This window comes from Protopterus annectens, chromosome 3.part0 (genome assembly GCF_019279795.1).
Source record: "Protopterus annectens isolate FY-2018-M chromosome 3.part0, PAN1.0, whole genome shotgun sequence".
NCBI lineage: Eukaryota > Metazoa > Chordata > Ceratodontiformes > Protopteridae > Protopterus > Protopterus annectens.
The window spans coordinates 428,468,757-428,486,281 of record NC_056731.1 but is presented as its reverse complement, the minus strand read 5'-3'; positions in this window follow the sequence as shown (position 1 = coordinate 428,486,281).

Below are 17,525 nucleotides of genomic sequence, written 5' to 3'. Positions count from 1 at the left end.
CTATGTCTCAAAAATGGTACCTTCAGCAGCAGGAAGCAAAGTGTCAGCTATAAATTGATGTGAATCAGTGTGCGAGGCATGTTGAGGTTTTCATGATTTGCTAAATGTGCACAGTAAAACGATCACTGTGGTATGTTCTGGACTTCTACAGCTGAGAATTTTTTTGCAGATGATTATGAAAATGAAATATTATCATTAATAATGAATGTCAACATGGAATGTGATAGTCTTGTACTGGGTGTCTGTGCAAACTGTTATGGGTACAAGTTATTGATAATAACAATGTTCTATTATTCATACTAAAATCTCATGAATGACGAATCTTGCTCTAGGGAACAAGTTGTAATTTGTAAGCTTACATGATCTGGTTTGTATGCACTGTTAAAGACTCAATGAGGGATGTTCAGGCCAGGAGGTTTTGAAGCTAAAATGTATGTAAATATAAAATAGTTTCCATATTTATTTTAATAATTAAAGAATGGATTGCAATGGTGGTTGGAAGTCTATACAAATGGGTAAAAATGACAGTAAGATGTGACCAGTCATATGAAAATGTCCACAGGTTTGAGACTTAAGTTATTATTTGTAGTATTCCAGTATTAAGCCTAATACTGCAGGAATATTGTTATGCAAAATAAAACTACATGCTTGGTAGCAATAAATGCAGTGGGTGTTATAGTCTAATAGTTTGATAAATATCTCTTGAACCATAAGTCAAGTGTTAGGAAGAAAGTGACATCTGCAAGCTGACAGAAACTTGTAGGTATCCACAGGAAAAACCCTACTGTGGGATGTACAGGGCTTGAGTTGCTGAAGAATATTAGCAAAAGTCACAAATAATATAGAATATTTCTATTACCTACATTAATACATTATAAATATAGTGTGAAACTGTCATGTTACAGGGTCTATGTAAGCACTGGGTGTTAGAAAATAAATTATGGCAAACACCAATCATTAGAAGACCGGAGTTCCACTGTGGCGACCCCTAACTGGGAAAAGCCGAAAGAAGAACAACACTTGTGCAAGACAAATACAATCAAAATGAGGTACACTGTATTAATATTAACATTATTGTGATACTGGCACATAGTTTAACCATTCTTAGATGCCATCTAACATGAATGGTTTTGTAAATTAATATTGTTGTTTTAAAATATGTTGAAAACATGCTATACACAGTTGGCATTGATTGTGCAGTATCACAAAACAGCGGTTTGTTTCCCACTCTTGTCATGTGTCACTGGACAGCTCTTGACCAGACAAATAATTCACTCACTGATACACTGGGTCTGTCTTGCATGGTTACAAAATAAAACCCTTTGTTTGACCATAATATTAATAAATATTTGCAGGTAAAATTAAATTTTCCTTAACGAATGTGCAATATAAAGTCAATGTTACCAGGTTGAATTTTGATACTAACATCAGTGTAGCCCGTTGTCATCAAACAGCTTTTGTACTTTGCATTTTTGTTAGCACACACCATTTATGAGATATTGCAAATCAAATTAGGTACATGCATTGGAAGGAAATTGTTCAGGTGGCAAGTACTTTCCTAGCTTGAAAGACTTCAAGAAGTAATGGGGGGTTATTCAACCTCCTGCTGATTAGGACTGAATAAGTTAAACATATTTATTTCTTTGTGCCAGCTTATAACTGCTTTATTTACAAACTATATTACTTAATTGCAATAGTTTAATTAGTAAGGTTTAAATGCTTGTAGCTGATGGTCTGTTTTTTTTTTTTTTTGCTGAATGGTATGCATTGTATAATGGTTTAAACTCAACTATTAACTTTCCCTTTTCAAAGAGTTTCTGCTCAGGCTGTGTCTGCAATGCTAAGATTTTGCTGTTGGCCTTATGAAAGGGTAAGCAGTGCTTGTGTTTTTGGTGAGCTTGAATCATCTTGCTTGTGACACTGTTGCTATAAGCACAGGGAAGGGATGCTGACTTTGAAGATATATCATTAATCATTCATGGAAAACAATGTACGTGCTTGTGTGTAGAAGTAGTTTTGGTCAAGTATGCAGTTACTGTTGATAAGATAGTATTGGAAAACATTGCACTTGGTACATGGTAGGTTAAATCCCAGGGAGACAGTCATTATAATGCAGCGGGCATGTGTAAAACGCATATTGACATATATTAATTGGAGCATCACTGTAGATCTTAAAGCCATAGCTCAAGGCCACAGATACATTTTTGGAATTTGTGGAATATATTCTGAACTAAATGTGCATATTCTGGAAAACACTTTATTGCAAACTAACCATGCTCAGTTTACAATCATCATCATCATCATTATCAACCCCCCCTTTCCCCGTTTTTCTATATGAGGTAAGGGTGACTTCAGCAAATGATAAGGTAATGGAATTCAAAACTGAAGACACATGGGATGAAATGGGTACAGGTAAGACAGCTGTAATGCCAGCAAATGAGGGAAATCAGAAGAAACTGAGAACTGAGATAGAGGGGGAAAATGGAATAAAAGATTAACAGCTGTAAGTATCTGGGGGCTGGTAGAGAAGAAAGAAAGTCTGAATGAGGAGGTCAAACTTAGAATCGGAGGGAATACAGCCAACTGTGTCAGTGGTAATGTATGACAGAAGAATGCCAAAGAAGCTGAAAAGTAAGATGTACAAAACAGTGATACAATCTGTACAACTAAATGGTATAGAAACCTGGGCAGTAAAGGCAGAGTAATTGAGGAAGCTAGAGATGAGGGAGATGAAGTGCCTGAGATGGGTGGTAGGATATACACTGTGGAATAGGCAAATAAATGAAGGTATAAAGGCAAAAGCCAAAGTAGCTCCAGTTGCAAAAAAAGGTGAAAGAGAACAGATTATGGTGGTTTGGGCACATGTGCAGAAAAACAGAAGTCAATTTGGTGAAGAAAATTTGGGACAGACAGGGAGAAGGCAAGAAGAAACAAGGACCTTCAGCAAAGAAGTAGATAGATTGTGTGTGAGAAGACCTGCAATAGTCAGGCATGACTGTCAAAGAAGGTTCATAGGTAAGTACTAGGCTATCTGCCCAAGGGCATTTATAAGCCTAGCCAGAGTGTGTTGGCTTTCGCCACCCCCTTAGATTAGTTCCCTGTGCCTTTGACCAGCAGAGCCATTAGTTCCCTGCACCTCTGTCCAGCAGAACCACTGCAGTGATCCCGGGGGTAAATGTTTTGTTTCCCATCCACCCATCAAGGTTCCTCTTGAAGAGTGCTAGTGAGGGGCTCTGCCTGATGTATATTGGAATCGTGTTCCAAAGCATGGGGAGTCTCTGGGTCAGGAATCTATCCCTCCAGTGCGTCCTATTTATCATTGTGGTAAGGTTTATATCCCTAGAGCGTGTGGCTCTCAGGGATTTGTTTTTTTTAGGTGGAGCATATCCATCAATTCTGGGTTGGACATGGCCTTGTATGTCAAGCAGAGATCACCTCTGAGTAAGCGGTATGCAACCGAGTACAGCTGGAGTTTCTTTAGTCAGGCTGCATAGGTCATCTATTTGAGGCCAGTAATCCTCTTGGTGAGGTACTTTTGTGGTCTTTCCAGCTGTTGCAGGTGTCTTGTAAGATACACCCCAAATGGGGTGTTATATTCTATAATGGGTTTAATAAGTGATGAGTAGAGTGCCACAATAACCTCCTTTGTTCTGGATGCAAACCCTTTTGAGATTAGGTGGGCCACGTAGAAGGATTTTCTAACCACGTTGGCAATATGATTATCAAAGGAGAGATTGCTATCTACTTGGATCCCCAGATCCCTTATTACTTTTTCTGTATTTAGGGGACTACCACCTATGTGGTAGTTCGCATGTACTTTGCTTTTTCCAAAGGGGATGACTATGCATTTTTTGGCATTCAGCTTAAGGCCATGATTTTGACACCAGGTATCAATCTCAGTGAGACCCTTCTGGAGGGTGTCTGTATCAGCCGGTGAATCAATTATGTCCCCTAGTTTGCAGTCATCTGCGAACATGGTCAGCCAAAGTCCTCCTGTGCTTGCCTGTACCTCTGAGAAGTATATACTGAACAGGAGGGGTCCTAGGACTGAGCCCTGTGGGACGCCACTTGTAACCGGTTTAGAGTCAGACCTAGAGTCTGCAACTCTCACCATGTGGGTTTTGTCCATGAGCCAATTTGCAACCCATCTCGTGACATAGGGGTTAATGTTCAGGTTGGTGAGTTTGTCTATAATACCAGAATGGGGAATGGTGTTGAAAGCCTTTGCGAGGTCTAGATAGGCTGTGTGGACCTCCTTACCCTCATCTAATGCCTTGGTAACTGTCTCAAAGATGTCCATCAGGTTTAGGAGGCATGATCTGCCCTTAACAAAGCCAAACTGAGTGGGGTCCAATGTTTGGAGGTTTCCAATGTCTCTGTTAATGAGTTCCATGATGATGAGCTCCATAGCCTTGCAGACCAGGCTAGTCAGGCTTATAGGGTGATAGTTCCCAGGGTCCGTTGTGGCACCGCCTTTATGGAGTGGGATAACTGTTGCTGTGCGCCACTCTGGGGGTACGTAGCCTGTGGAGAGGCTGAGTTTGAACAGTGTGTTCAGGTGAGGGGTTAGTTCATTTTGGAGCTCTTGTAAGATACAGCCTGGGACACTGTCCGGTCCCATTGAGGCTGTGTTTTTGGCTTTGGACAGGGTTGTTTTAACCTGTGTGTCAGTGATTGCCAGGGCCTTACATTCTTCTGGTATGGTTATAGGCCCTTTAGGGTGTAAGAGGGGTGTGAAGTTTGCACTGAACCTGTCTGCCAAAATGTTGGCAATATCAGTCGATTCAGTGTATTTTGTGCCATTCTGCACCAACTCAGAGCAGATCTGAGAGTTTCCACTTAGGTTCTTGACATAGCTAAAGAACACTTTGTAGTTATCTTTGGAGTCCTTGGCAGTTTTTCTTTTGAAGCTAGCACTGGATGATTTAATGAGGGATTGTAGTTTCTTGTTGATACTGATCAGAGATGTCTTTCATTCTAGGGGTTTTGCTCTTATCTGTACTAGTTTCCTCCTTCTGTTGTATAGCTTGTTTATGGCAGGGATCCACCAGACTGGTTTTCTTTTCTTAGAGGAGTGAGTCTTGGTTTTACTTGAGATAGCACGGCCCATGCATTCCTGCAGATGATCATAGAGTGCCTTTGTATGCGTTTCAGCAGCTTGGACAGCATTGTCCATTGGCGTGGGGGCTGTGAACCTTTCCACCTCAGTCTTAAGCAATGTGAAGTTTGCTTTTGAAAAGTTTTTCATGGTGGTTTCCTTGATTGGGGTTGGGGGTGGAATGTGAATATCCAGAGTGATTAGTCTATGGTCTGATCTAACCAGCGAGGGGTTGACAGTGATGACCAGGTCCAATATGTTGTTCCCTCTGGTGGGGGTGTTGACTAGTTGATCCAGGGCCTTCAAGTTTATAAATTCTAGGAAGTATTGGGCAAGGGAGTTAGTACTTGAGCAGTTCTCTCAGTTAATGTTTGAGTAGTTGAAGTCACCCAGTATTAGGGTGTTTGGTAGGACCTTCATATTTCCTAGTGTCTCCAGAAATGCAGAATGGGGGTCCTGGTGGGTGATCTGTAGCAAGCTACAATTTGGATTGCAGTTTTGCCCATTGTTAGTTGCACTTGGATGATCTCTGATGCATTGTACTGCTCCACTAACCTGGAGGTGTGAGTATCCTTGATGAATATGGATAAACCTCCGCCTTTTGTGTTTTGGTCTGGGTTCTGTGTCCAAAGGGTATGGTATGAGTTATAGCCTGGTAGTGCAGGGGTGCTCTCTGGAGCCTTAAACCAGGTTTCTATTACTGCACAGATATCAATGTTCTCCATACTGAGGAGTGCCTTGAGTACATGCATTTTGAGGTTCAGACTTCTGGCGTTAAGTAACATTACTCTCAGTTTTTGGTTACTTGTGCTATTTACGGTGGTGGGTATGTCTTTTGAGCCTTGCCTAAAAAAGGCACTATGGGGGAGGCAAGAGCCTTGGCCAGTATTCAAAAGCCTAAGGGTGACAGGTGCAAGCCATCTCTTGAGAAGCAACGTGGCTTGTCGAGCATTTCATCCCAGGCAGACAGATACTCGATCCCCTTTGAATGATACCAGAAACTTAGCCAATTGTTGAAGTTGATCATTTTTTCTTTATACTGTGGCATCATTTTTGGTGAGGGCAGGATGCTACTCAGGGTCAGGGTCATACCTGCCTGGGCTACATGATCAGAGATCTCTTCCATGTCTCTTTTCATGTAGTCTAGGGAGGTGCATCTCAAGTCATTCACACCAACATGTACAATGATAGAGTCGTATTTGTACTTGTTCTGGAGTGACTTGAGTGCTTGTGTTATGTGGCAGATCCTGGTGCCTGACATGCAGCTAACTGTAACCTTCTCCTTGTCCAGCCTAGTTAGTGGGACATCAGTGTGCCTGACTATAGAGTCGCCTATCACTAGTGTGTTGGGTATGTTATTTTGCCTTAAGGGCTGTGATTGGGTGGCATACTGATTATGTGAAGTATGTGTTTCATGGTTGGTGATGGGTTGTGGAGGTTGCTTGGATGTCTGCTTTGGAGGTCTCTGTTGCTTTTTGCAGATTTTTATTTAGAGCCTCCGAGTATGTTTTTGTTTATTTATGTGTGTTATTTGCCTGTGTTGGTTTGTTAGGTCTATGTGAGAATGGTGGTGTGTTGCAAGTATTACCCTTCTCCTCTTGACAGTCAGTTACAGTCTGGGGCTGAGAGAGCTTTACCTCCAGTCTGACTATATAATTGCATCTCTCGCATATATTAGTGCTTGGTGGTAGGAGGAGAGGGTTGTCTGTGTACATGAGGCAGTTGTAACATTGCCTCAAAATGCCCAGATTCACCAGTTGGACTGGAGAGTACACTGGAAACTGCCCTTTGGACATGCCTGAATAGGTAGAGTGAGTTGTTTTTCTGATTGACTGGTGGGGATGAATAGAGAGCCTTGTCCTTCTGGACAGTATAAGGGGGGCTAGTGCTAGGGGTATTTAGTGCTTGTTATGAGTTTTAAGCAAGTGCTCAGCTGTAAAATGAATGGTTTGAGTGCTAAAGTTGAAGGTTTGTCTAGTTCCAAGGGAAAAACTGAAGAGTAGACTCTGTGGAGTCGGGAATAGTTTAACCCTAGCTAACTGGCACTGCCCGGTGCGCAAAACCGTGCAAATGCTGTTTTTATATCAGAAAGATTAAAGAGATAGAAATTAGCCCAAAATGGCCAATAAAACTACAGTTTCTGGGCAGAAACCACTCCTCCAAGGGCAGGTAGGCTGTTCCAAGCTCCCCACTCTCACTGGTGAACAAAGAAACTTCCTTTTTGCCCAAATAAGGTATGGCCAAACACAGAAGCTTAAACACAGTTCAGGTATTAGCAGGTATCTGAGACTGAATTTTTTTCTAGCTTAGTAAGGCGGGAAAACAGCATGATTTTTTTTTCAAGAAAACAGTAGAAACAAATGCAAAAACACGAAAGTAACAAAACAATGGTAAGAACCACAGAGGACGCTCCAAGAAGAACGATGAAGTTGACCACCTTTAATACTCAATGAAATAAACGACTTAGCGCTTTCACCAGTACAACTGGCTTCTTCAGAGTCATTTACTGCATCACAATACCATGAATTTATTGCACTTAACGCACAGCCATAGGTTAAAATCAAAATGCCCCACCCAATAAAAACATCTAACTACTTAATATATAATCAAACCATGGAAACATAAAAAATATAATGACGATGATAATTAATGATACATAAACATAAAAAACATAATTAAGTTATCGTTATGTAGTGTTTGCAACCAGCTTTGACAAATAAAATTACATTAAATTTGTTCAGATTTCAACTTTAAAAGGGGTTTTAAAGACACACTATCATTAAGCCCAGGAAATTTCAATGCATTAAGTCTTAACTGCCATTCTGTTTCTAGGGCACCCACTTTATTGACAGTGTCCCCATAACCATCAGACTCAACAATCCGTCCTACCACAAAAAACAAGAATTTGTTGAAATTGGAACATGTAGTACTGTGTAAATATAACGCATTATGTATATCATTCTTTCTAATGGATCTAACATGTTCTGATATCCTGTCTTTCAACCTCCGAATGGTCTTGCCTACGTAAAATGCCTCACATGACATACACGAGGCCACATATACTAAATTCTTAGTATTACAGTTGCATTGACCAGGACATGGTATAGTGTACTTGTAACCAAACACACACAGATAAGATCCTTCACTGATAAATCTACATCACCTACATGCCCCACATTTTCTCATACTTGATTTAAATTGTGGTTTGGCTTTCCTTTCCAAGGGTTGATGGGCCGGAAGCATGATCTTACTTCCTAGTTCCAGATGCCGATTTTTGGTAATGGAGTGGTTACGAAAGACAAAGCTAAAATGCTACCATCCTTGACGGAACAAATTGATCAATATGAGAAGCTTTGCATCAAATACAAGGCGATCCAGCTTGACAGCTTGTTCCTTAAAAAATCCAAGGAACTTAATCAGGTACCAAAAGGACTGCGAATTTGGAAGAGACCTATGGGGGTTGATGAGGGCACAGAAGCATTTCGTGAACTAACGACTCTTTTTAATAGAGCAGGTATGGACATGTTGGACATTATAATTCGCAACAATGATGTTAAGTTGTTAGAAACGCAGGATAAAATTAGCAAATTAAATATGAGTATCACTAGTGATCTCTTGTTTCAGCATTATCAGAGTAATTTCAACAAAGTGGTCATGAATATTGAAACTTTTGTTAATAAGAATTTGGCTTTGAAACAGAAAAAGCTTGCAAGGGACACTACAGATTATAAAAATAATTGTGCATACCCCCCGGGTTTTAAACATCTGCCGAACAATGGGGGAGAAAACCCAATGGACACTGTTTTTAATGAAAATTTTGTTGAGCCTGTTAATGATGATTTTTTTAGAACAACAGAATGGACCACGAAGGTCAGAGAAGCTCATGAACAGAGGGCGGACTGTGGGGAATCTGCAAGTGACTTACATGTGGGGGGGGGAGCCAACAGGAGGGGTCGTTATTAATACATGATGACGATGATTTTTTTATGGACATTAATGATGCAGATTTAGATCAGAATTGTAGCATTGTATATAATGATGGTAAATTGTCATTGAATGGTGGCGTTGAGATGAATTTGATGAATTTATTTGTTGATGAGGTATCATGTATTACGAGTTTGCATGATGGCAACAATGGGGATGTGTGTTTTGAGGGATGTGATGCCTTGAAGCATCAGATTTTGAGGAGAAATGGTTTCTGTATTTACAACTACACTGATATTGAGATTTGTGACGCACATTTTGATCTTTTTTGTAAAGGCACCAGCTTTGTACCTAATTTTAGACTGGATATTGCTCGTGTACTCATTAACTTAAAACTGTACACAAGACAATTAAATTTAAAAGTTTTTTTCTCAGCCTTGGGGAAGCAGAATGATGGAGGGAACTCTAATGAATTTACTCAAATTTTGAAAAGAAGGAGTATTTTTATACCGCCCCCTAATGCTGAGATTGTGTTGTTTGAAAGGTTGGTTGAGTATGAGTTTAGAAGAATCTTGACATCTAACATTAAGGAAACAGACAATCTTTCAAAAGAAGAAAGAGAATTGTTGAAATGTTACAGGATCTCTGACTAGTTCAGGTTCATGAAACCTGACAAGGGTGGGGGGATGGTAGTAATGTTCAAAACTGATTATGTTTCTAGAATGTCTGTGATTCTGAACAATGAATACACCTATAAGAGGGTTTCCTCCAATGAGATTAACAGAGCGTATCTTAAAATTGCTTTGTTTTTACAGGATGCTTTATTCCAAGGAGTTATTAACGAGATGGAATTTCACTATCTGAGTGTTAAGTTTCCAAAAATTCCCTGTATATTTGGTATTCCAAAAATACACAAGGGTACTGATAATTTACAATTCAGACCCATTGTGGCAGCAAGGGGATCTAAGACCGAACCTTTAGCGGCGTACATTGATGTTATGTGTAGGCCAGTTGTCAGTGAAACCACTCACATACTTAAGGATTCGTGGAATTGCCTTGAAAGACTTAGGGTTTTGGACACTAGTGGTGTAATTTTTGGTTTTTTGACAGTTGATGTTATTAATTTATTTTCGGTTATTCCGCACCAGTTAGGTTTGAATATGTTTTATGAAAGCATTGTAGAGGGTAGTATGGTGGATACAAACAAGCTTAATTTTTTATATGATCTGAAGGAGATTGTCCTAAAAAATAATTTTATCTCATCTGAGGGTGAAACATATCAGCAGGTGTCTGGAGTAGCAATGGGGGCGAAGTGTGCCCTGGTTTTTGCTAACTCAGTGTTACTAACTTGGGAAAAGCAGTTTGTTTTTTCTTCCAGATTTAATAGTAACATTGTGTTGTATAATAGATTCTTGGATGATCTGTTGATCTTATGGAAGGGTGATGAAAAAAACAGCAGGCGAATTTGTTGAATATTTGAATGGGACGACCAACTTTCTTAAATTTACATACACTTGGAATGAAGATGTCATTAATTTTTTGGATTTAACCATTAGTAAAACTAGTGGGGGGTTTTCAAGTAACATTTATAGGAAAGAAAATTATTCAAATTCTCTGTTACATTTTGATAGTTGTGACCCTTGGCATCAGAGGAAAGGTGTTATCAAGGGGCAAATGGTTAGGACATCAAGATTAGTGAGTGATGATGAAATTTTTAGGGTGGAGATGTTTAAATTAATTGGAATGTTTTTGGAACGTGGATATCCGTTAAAACTGCTTCTCAAAATCAAAAAGGATGTGGTCAGAAAAAGGGCTACTAGGTTTTCCCCTATTTTAAATTCAAGGGTTTCAATAAGTAATAGAACTGATGGCAAGTATTCAGGAGCTTGTCTTGTGTTAAATTATAACAACAGAGCACCTGATTTAGGTATTACTGTGAGAAATCTTTGGAGAAGCATTTTAAGTGATGAAATTAAAGGGATTTTGGGCCCTGACCCTCTGATTGTTTACAGTAGAGGTGACAACTTGAAGGGAATGTTGGAAAGGAAAGCCAAACCACAATTTAAATCAAGTATGAGAAAATGTGGGGCATGTAGGTGGTGTAGATTTATCAGTGAAGGATCTTATCTGTGTGTGTTTGGTTACAAGTACACTATACCATGTCCTGGTCAATGCAACTGTAATACTAAGAATTTAGTATATGTGGCCTCGTGTATGTCATGTGAGGCATTTTACGTAGGCAAGACCATTCGGAGGTTGAAAGACAGGATATCAGAACATGTTAGATCCATTAGAAAGAATGATATACATAATGCGTTATATTTACACAGTACTACATGTTCCAATTTCAACAAATTCTTGTTTTTTGTGGTAGGACGGATTGTTGAGTCTGATGGTTATGGGGACACTGTCAATAAAGTGGGTGCCCTAGAAACAGAATGGCAGTTAAGACTTAATGCATTGAAATTTCCTGGGCTTAATGATAGTGTGTCTTTAAAACCCCTTTTAAAGTTGAAATCTGAACAAATTTTAATGTAATTTTATTTGTCAAAGCTGGTTGCAAACACTACACAACGATAACTTAATTATGTTTTTTATGTTTATGCATCATTAATTATCATCGTCATTATATTTTTTATGTTTCCATGGTTTGATTATATATTAAGTAGTTAGATGTTTTTATTGGGTGGGGCATTTTGATTTTAACCTATGGCTGTGAGTTAAGTGCAATAAATTCATGGTATTGTGATGCAGTAAATGACTCTGAAGAAGCCAGTTGTACTGGTGAAAGTGCTAAGTCATTTATTTCATTGAGTATTAAAGGTGGTCAACTTCATCGTTCTTCTTGGAGCGTACTCTGTGGTTCTTACTGTTGTTTTGTTACTTTCATGTTTTGTGCCCCGAGTGGGTTTTTATGTGTTTGCTAAATGCAAAAACACTTTTATAGTGCAGTAATGGCTGTCACACTTGAGTGGGAAGCCAGTAACATTTAAAAATACAATTTACAACAAAAAACAAATTTTAAAGTGCAGGCACAAATAAATACAATTTCAGTACAAAATGAGCGTTCTGAGAAGCAATAAACACCAGAAAATGAGTGTTTAGGTGGAAATAGCAATAAGCAAAAAGAAAACCAAAAAAATGCTACTTAAACACTCCAAAGTCTCTCCTTTTGTCTCTCTGGTGTTGTAGGTCTCTGTAGGACACCAGGGCAGAATCTACTGAGCTAGGTAGGAGAATGGCATTAAATAAACAATGACAGCAGTTGACACATCACCCTAACCCCATTTAGAAAAATGGGAAAAAAGGGATATGATGATGATGATTATGAACAGAACATGTATAGTCTGCAAAGAACTTTTGTTAAACGCGTGTTTACCCTTGCAACCACCAAGCACATTTACAACAGTAAACCTGAAATATAATTTATTTTATTTATAGACAGAGAAGATAAGAATCAAGCAAATGCCTTAGATAATATCAAGAATGCAAACTGAAGGGAATTCAATAAACCAGTACAACTAAGGATGAGATGACAACCATATTGGGAACAGATATGATTCAGTCCACTGAATGGGAAAAGGCTTGATGGTGGCTGTGGGTATAGATCATGTAACAAAGCAACGCAGTCCATTACTGGATAACCTCAGAATGCAAATCAAAATGAAAAGAAAAATGAAACTAGAGCTGAAGGCAAGATGGCTTGAAGCAACTGACAGAATGAGACAACGTTTGCATAGAGAGATAGAGAAGAGAAAGAAAGCAAGATCAGAGAAAGACTCAGACTCCAAAGAAGGAACAGAAGTGCCAGCATGAAATGACCGTGGTGCAGCACAAAGTAAAACAGCTCAGCATGAGTGAGAACTACATGCAATCTGAAAAATACATATGTGGTACAGGGGTGAAAACTGAGCCCTGGATATTAAAGTTAGGGTTCATTTGTTTTCCCTTTGTAAACAGGGGGATTATGTTGGTAGTTATATCCTGGCAAATGAACATATGCATAATCCACACCAAACTGATCAGAAACAATGGGTGAGGTATTTAACTCTTCTGCCCATACTGAAAAAAGGCATGTTTTGTCAGAAATGTCTGACATGGAATGTTTGAGCTATTATAAAGTTAAAATAAACTTTCTCAATGTTTGAAGCTTATGCCTGAAATTTGTAGAAAAAAGAAAAAAATTGTTGGTATATCAGGTATATCATCACAAAAATAAACACTTACTTAGTAGGTTGGTGAGTGGATGTAAAGTTACTACTTTTGGAATGTTGGAAGAGTTTATAAGAGGACAGCACACACTTAATACATTGCCTGAAGATAAAAAAAATATGTTAAAAGTCTGGATGTGTATCAGTGCTGAACAAAATGGCACCTCTACCTGAGTAGAAGGGCAGAGCTGCACAAGAAGGTTTATCCAGCACTACACAATGAAAAGAAAGGAGCCCAAGGTATGTGTTATACATCGTAACTGTAGATTCCACTGTAAAATGTGCAAATCACTGGTTCCAGTATGTGCCAAGGTATGGGGGTTAAATGTTTTAACAAAGTGTATCTGCAGAGACAAGGTAAGCAACAAAAGTCACATAAGCAAGCGAATAGAGAGAGCACTGTGGTAATTATGGGTTCTGCTGATACTGTTACTGCCCTAGGTTATCACAACGGCCCATATCCTATGTTCATATAGGGTACAAAAAGCATTGCTAAGAGGTGCAATGCATCAGGCAAAAGTATTAAACTTGTAGTGATTACAGGGAGAAGCATGTCCAGCAGGGAATGATTACGATGTTAAAGTACCTTTTACATGTGCAATTACATGCAGCCAGGCATGGAGATAGTCACATGAGAACGTAGTTGGAAGAAACACAGGCAGTGACCATACCTCCAGAATAAGCCAGTGATGTACTATTTCAAAGAAATAGGTAAATATAGTAGCATATCTGAATTTAGGCCTCAGCTGTCAAAATGTACTGATCGTCTTCTGGAACGGGGTTACTTCAGGAAAAAATATGGCTGCTAGTAACAGGCCTAAGCCTGAGACTCAGCTGTCAATAATACTAGATTTCCATTGCTAGTGAAGTTGCAGAATGTCATGAAAGAGAGTTGGGGTCTTGGATCAGACCTTGCAGAACTTGAAAAAGGATCTAAACTTAGAATGTGAGAGTGGTAGCCATTGAGAATAAATGCATAAAATGAGACTTATGCAAATTTCTTATTCATGAGGAAGTACAAAAGACGTACTACAAAACATTTGAGCAATGTAAAACATCTAGCAAGCCGGGAGAGAAAGCTAAGGCTGCTTTGGTGTCTTTAGATGATACTGCAGAACCATTTCAAAAGGGGAGTATGGATATTAGAGATGCCTTAATATTCCAAGGATTACATGTATGAGGTATGTCATGGTGTTGTACTAAACAATTACATACCCTAAAGAGGTGGTTTGCCCTGTGATATAACAGAAAAGGTGAAAAATGCTCTGTACAAATTTTCAGGAGAGTAGGTTTTATTGGGAAATAGTAATAGAAAGGTGTTAATTTCATGTCAGACCTGCTGACTTGTTTGTGAAAGCACTGTGGGTGTAAAACAGTTAAAATCCTACTCCCACCAACCACAAGCTATTGTTTTGGTAAGCAGGTTTAGCTTTACTCTCAAAGGTACACTGAAAACATTTATAGAGGAGTTTAAATTGTAGGAAGACTTGTGCCATCACTATCATCTTACTGCATACACAGCAGTGCCCCAAGAATCTAGGGGTATAAGCTACTTTATAGTCACAGGATAAGGGAGCCCCTAGGCATAATTTTGATGAGAGGGAAGTTGAATGAGATTCCCACAAGGTGTCTGCTGAAGAAATTGTGGTAAATGTCAAGACATAGCCTTGGGTGCTCATCAGGGTTTGCCAAAAATGCACTCAAAACAAATAAATCTGCAGCAAAGTTCTAGAATGACTGAATTGTGACAGCCCGATAATCTACACTGGGAGAAAAATAAAATGTATGTATTCTTGTCCACAAAATCATTTGTAGCAGCATGTGAGGGACCTTTAATACTGTGAAGAGGCTTACGCTTTTCAGTTACCTGGAAGAATTTCCAGACATGGAGCAGAAATACAAACACTCTCATGTATTATGCTGAAACCCAATTATGATAGAGACAATTGTACTTAGTATCCACAGTGGGTTAAATAGGAACCAGAAGGCAGTGTGACCATAGCTCTCATTAGTGTGGGTAAGGTAGTAGTATCATAGCAGCAAATGTAGATATGAATGCTTGATTAAAAGAAATTAAAACTATCAAATATGGATGCTTACTTCAAAAAAAAAAAATTTAATGGCGGTGTATAATCTATCTATGTATATATATATATATATATATATATATATTTATATTATACATCATAACTATTCATTCATAACCTGATTCTGTGATCCTGCTTCACTAAATCCTAGTGTTGGGAAAATAGGACTTGTTTCCTGCAGGAAGAGGGTAAGCTTGAAGGGAGTTTCAATGGTTTGGGGTTTCTTTGAATGGTTTGTATTGTTTTGTGAGCCAATGATGTGGTGTTTGAGTAAGATATAAGCAAAAATAATGTTTGCGTGTGTGTGTGTGTGTGTGTGTGTGTGTGTGTGTGTGTGTGTGTGTGTGTGTGTGTGTGTGTGTGTGTGTGTGTGTGTATGCATGCACGTAAGTGTGTATGCTTTAATATGTACTCCTGTATATAGCATCATACATAAAGGAAATAATAGTGTAAATGGTATGTATGTATGCATGTGCATGCACACACACACACACACACACACACACACACACACACATATATATATATATATATATATATATATATATATATATGTAAATATTCAGCGTAATATTTATAGATTGAACTTTGCAAAGCAAGCAGGATGTCATACTGTGTTTGTGATGAAATATCTGTTGAGTCTTATAAAGTATGTTACTGGAATTGAAAATAATGTATAATATAACTTTCTCACTTGGCCACTGCAGTCAAGTATACTTAACAAATGCACATCATATCTTACATCTCCTCTCTCATACAGCTTGTCTGTGTTCATATCTTTTTGTGCAATATATTTGACAAGGGTATCGAACTGCAAGCTTTGATTTGTTTACTTCCTATGGCTTTTCATGAAGATGAAGTGGTCTTGCCTGTCAGGCAGTCCTTTTTGCCTGAAGTGATGATGGACAAAGCTGTTAATAAAGATACACAGCTGCCATATTTTTACTTTAATCTCAGAATCCACAGGAAATATTCTTACATTCGATAGATTTGAAAAGGCAGTCTTCAACTTATGTGACTACAAATAAAAATAAGAGAAAGTCAACTGAACTTTTTGTCACTTACCTAAAATAAATGAGAGGTTCATGCCAGTTAACTGACAATATCTAACTAGCTTGGCAGTTATATTGGATTTTGTTATGAGCATTCTGTCATACCTACTGAAGGTTTTATCACAAACTGCTGTAGTGAGATTCAGTAGCTTTGGTTGCCTTTTGTAACAGCTGAACAAAGTTGTGAAACAGTGACCTGCGAAAAAAGTCAAAAGAGGGGGAAACAGTGATATTTAAAGTCTTTTTAAAGAAAACATATTTATAGATGGAAATGAGAACCCAGTTCAAGGTCTGTTTGAATACATAAGTTAAAAAAACAATAGAACTAAATCTTATGGAGGATTTGGCATATAATAAGAGATGTTAGATTCATTTAAAAGTATCTTGGTGGATATTAAACTATAGCAGTTCACATTTCCAGAGTAGATTATTGTATGCACTGGTATTTCACAAATGTGGCAAACAGGTCATCATCAAAGTTACAGAAGCATACTTACACTTTTTCCTCATATTTATCAATCATTTCACTATCCTTGTCTGAAAGGGAAGTATTGGTAGCAGCGGCTGGACTAACTAAATACATAGCTGTTGGTTAACATTCCAAGATGGCCGCTGACAACTTGACATGCATTAAGATGCAGCTCCAAAAATTAAAAGTTAAATCTACAACAAAGCCTCAACATCCTATCTCTAAAAGGTAAAACCTGCACAATCCCAGCACGAACAACATCTAAGAAGCAAGGAAACAACTTTATCTAAAAATATAAAGCTAAATTTAAACTTTAAAAGTACCTTCTAAGCCAGCAGGGAAACATTGACTGGGACCGTGTGGCAAGGCCTGCTCAATTTTACAGCTCAGCAGCATCTGAAAAAGGATTTCAAAACAAAAAGAAAAATCAGTATGGCTAGCACCCAGGATCAAAGTAAGGAACTAATGGAAATACAAACATCTAAATCAAACATTGTGACTCCTGAAAAGGACACAGCAAGCAAGAAACAGAAAACGTCTAAGTCACAACAGGAAACTAATAAAGTTTCTTTGAGAGCGAAAAATGAAAACTCATACTCAGTAGAAGATATTAAAACAGCCCTACAACCACTCCAGAATGACATTCGTGAGTTTTCTGAAGAGCTTAGTTCTGTGGGAAACAGC